Below are 4,599 nucleotides of genomic sequence, written 5' to 3' on the forward strand. Positions count from 1 at the left end.
ACTCACTCACTCACCGAGTCTGGGTTTAAGTAGGACAGTATTACAGCTTTATGGGACAGTATGACCACCTTATGTGAATCAAGGATTCGAACCCATTACCATTGGTTTGGTGTACGCCTATCGGCACAACGAAAGTGGCGAATTAAACATAAGGGCCATCCTGCCCACGACCAACACGAAGATGTGGAGCTATAATCCTGCAATCTTCACGAGTCGTGTGAGAAAATGAAGCAATTATGAAGATACCTTAACAACAAAGCAGACCTTTGTTTGGGCCAGGTAAACACAGGTTGTCAGAGAGATTACTTCAGATTAATCAAACACGACGCGGAAGCTAAAACTGTAGAATGTTTGTTCAATTCGAGTCACTCAATATTCCATCTTCGAGATTCTGTAGCAGAAAGTCTCCAAAGTAATTCAAGATTTGACAAAGAAAGCAACTGAGGGAAACGCCACCCTACCCCGAAAACACGGCGCGTTATTCTTGATACTCGTCTAGAGACGGTTACTCAAACAGACTGATATTGTTAAAATAGATTGTGACGTGACGGAAGTTGAACCAGTCAACTAACACTGATTGTTATCACTATCCAGTATCTATTTCAAGCACCTGATAATCATTCTCGGCTGAAGTCCATGCTGAGTACTAACAATCATTGGGTCGTTCGCACTTAAAGGAACATCTATATTATTTTTCTACATCTTCAATAATGAACAGAACTTCCATGGCCCCAGCAGGAATGCACCCGACGTCAACTAATTGGGCAGTCTTTATCATGTCACTATCGATTTTACTTTCCCTGTAACACATCATACTTTTAATATTGATGTATCGTATTCTTTGGGGGAAAACATTTACAGTATAAATTATTCCGGAAACTGTGTTGAAAGTGAAACTGAATATTGATTGCACCACACATTGACATTTTACCTGCGGGTTTCCGTCTTTGCGTTGTCTTAGTGACGATGTCTGGATGACGTGTTGATTGAAGACAAGAGACATTCTACTTCCCTCGATCATTAATAAATTAGCACTAATTCATGTTCAGGTATAACGCAACTTACAGACAACATGAGATAAGAACCCTGACCTAGGTATTACAAAGATCCGTTTTGCCGACATTCATACAGGACACCAGACCACTGACTCTTGTTATTGTTAATTTCGCCATGGAGTCTAGAGTAATGACATTTTGACCATGAGATAGTTCTGTGATCATCCTTGTTCATATAAAGCATCTGCACTCAATCAATTCCGAAAAGACAGTTTAATGAAGTAGCAACTACTCTCAGATCTATTTACAGGCTATTAAATCAATTTAACCAAAGCAAATAAAAAAAATCTTGCATTAAGTAGTTTCTATTTCATAGTCTAATCGACATGCCTAAAATATGTACGAACCTTGATCATATTTCAAGTTAATATGACCGTACGTTATTTGTTTATTGTACAATGTGTTGTTGGGTAATGCCAAGTCGTCATCGAGGCGGTCTGTAGAGATTTCCTTTGAAACAAACGGAACCAAATTGCATTATGTTTTCAGCAGATCGTTCTTCGTAATGCCAAAACAAATTAAACCCAGATGTGTGGTCTCGTGCGCATAGAAATTGGCTCCAGTGCATGCAAAACGTCACAATTCCAATAAATCCTCAATACTAGCTTACCGCAAGCAAACTGAGCTGCTGACCTTGAAACGTTTTTTTTTTCTTTGAATATGAGTATGGTATTACGATGTTAGCAATATTCCTGCATAGACCATTACAGAGTTACAGATGACCGATCAATCCGGCTGCACACTGCATGTGAAGCAAGGCACCGTCTGTAACCTTTTACACCAAATGAAAAGTGCGATCAAGCTGAATTTGTAGACTTAAACCTAGAAAAAATATACGTTCGAGTTGTTGATGTCATAAGGGGATATTTTAAGGTCATCAATCACAGAAAAAATACACTATATCCTTTTTGGCTGATGATTTTTAGGCACAAAATGTTTCAGATAAATAAACGTGATCCCGAGAGCTTGATACGTAACACTGGCATCTGACAGTTAGAAATTCCTTTGGTGAGATCTACATGTTTACCTCTTGCCGGATACGGAGCGAGGACGTCTGATTGCAGTAGTTATTTAACAGCACTATTAAGCAACAAATCAGCTGCTACCTTTTGTTGGCATCCGAATTTAGGACAGGTATAGGTCATAAAATATGTTGTCATAGCAACTATTTCAATCAGGAAAATTCAAGAACTATTTCCTGATATATCTATGAAATACTCCGCATGTTGACAAGAGGACTGATTTCGTAGACTGGATGTGATCAGAAACATATTAAACAAACGTTATGGATAAGAACAGTTTCTATATTTCGTTCAGCCCTCACGCAATAAAGGAGTTGTTTTCCTTTTAGTTTGTTCAATAGTGTACTTCTTAAACGACACTCAATCAAGTTATACAAAACACTGTTATAACAGCAGGGAACAATACACACAAAGACTCAATGTGAACAACTTCTGTGAACCTTGAACGTGCGACTACCGACCGTAAAAGTGAGTGAGGGAGTGAGGGAGTTTGCGTCGCTTTTAGCAATATTCCAGCAATATCACGGCGTATCCATATGGGATACTGAAATCGGATCTTCGGTGTGACGACCGAACACTTTAACCTGTAGGCTACCCCCATCACCGTAAGATGGTGAGATCACGTTCAGAAATGATGAGTTTCCACCTGCGACCCCGACGAAGAATGACAGTGAGAAACGGGCTTGACGTGATCAATAGTATCAGCGGTATGCTCTTCTGGGCCGACGTCAAGTCAAAATAGATTAATGCCTGCCGTCTTCACGGTATTATGTATGATACTAGGATGTTGGTAGGACAACCATACACAGCTGAACTAATCAAAACATTGGTAAACACAGTCCCAGGTATGAGACACATTTATGGTTCATCAGACAATGCCTCATTAACGTCTAAGTAAAACACTTAGTGAGACACATGTGTGGTACATCAGACAATGTCTCATTAACGTCTAAGTAAAACACTTAGTGAGACACATGTGTGGTACATCAGACAATGTCTCATTAACGTCTAAGTAAAACACTTAGTGAGACACATGTGTGGTACATCAGACAATGTCTCATTAACGTCTAAAGTAAAACACTTAGTGAGACACATGTGTGGTACATCAGACAATGTCTCATTAACGTCTAAGTAAAACACTTAGTGAGACACATGTGTGGTACATCAGACAATGTCTCATTAACGTCTAAGTAAAACACTTAGTGAGACACATGTGTGGTACATCAGACACTTAGACTTCTTATGATAGTCAGACAGGCTATGTAACTAAAGACATGGCTACTACAGGCAGTCAAGCAGACTATTAACAGCACTTCTACTGACGGTCAGACAGCATATGTTGGTGACGGCAAGCTTTATATGGACAGAAGACAATGTTACTGATGACAACGCTGTTTAAGATATGCTACTAACTAATAATAACTAATAATATTCTAATAACTAACATAACAGTCAGACATGCCATGATACTAACGACAGTACATACTTGTTACATACGACATGTTTTGCATAGACAGTCATACAATGACACCAATCACAGGGGGTGGTTGGGTAGCCTTGTGGTTAAAGTGTTCGCTCTTCACAAAGAGGACCCGGGTTTCGATTCCCAGCATGTGAAGCCCATTTCTTGTGTCACCCACACTGATGCTGCTGGCACACTGCTACAAGCGACGTAAGACTACACATATGCACTCACGCTCTCACGCACTCACGCACTCACGCACTCACGCACTCACGCACTCACGCACCAATAACACAAAGCCGCTATACACATGAAGTATGGACAATACGGGTCCAAAGACCAAAGATGTATCATTCTTGACGATGGATTAAGTGAGTGCGTGTCGTTTACAGCCGTTTGAACACTGTTTCATTTTCGGCAGTTTGACACCGAACTTCACGGGGCGGTTGGGTAGCCAAGTGGTTAAAGCGTTAGCTCGTCACGCCGAATACCCAGGTTCGAATGCCCACATGATCCCATTTTTTTGTGTCCCCCGCCGTGATATTGCTGGGATATTGCTAAAAGCGGCGTAAAACCAAACTCAGTTAGTCAGTCAGTTGACCTTCACATTTTGCATAGATGTGTGGAATCTAGGTATTCGGGGTTTCAAGTAAGTGCTGAAATCTCTAATTAGACAGACACAGACGCAACCCAAGCATACATCCTCCGAATCAGCCACAGCGGCGGTGTACCTGAACAGTCGCTTGGTAAACCATCTGACATACCCGTAGGGAACAATTTGAACTGATCATCTTCTTTCTACAGAAGTTAGATAAGAAATCAAATTGAAACGATTGTTTCTCTTTTCGTTTCCGCTGTTATTTTATTTGGCCTGGGATGCAATCACAGCAACAAAGAGATTATCTAATAACATGATCGGCACTGATACGGCGCAATCCGTCTCCGCTTATTCAATAATTCACTACGACTGCGGCAGTTTTCCCAGTCTGAAAGTTGTCTCCCTTTATCTAATTACATCTGCGTCTTTATAGAGGAAGTCGACGCGAGCGTCATTGAGACA

This window comes from Haliotis asinina, chromosome 16 (assembly GCF_037392515.1).
Source record: "Haliotis asinina isolate JCU_RB_2024 chromosome 16, JCU_Hal_asi_v2, whole genome shotgun sequence".
Classification (NCBI taxonomy): domain Eukaryota; kingdom Metazoa; phylum Mollusca; class Gastropoda; order Lepetellida; family Haliotidae; genus Haliotis; species Haliotis asinina.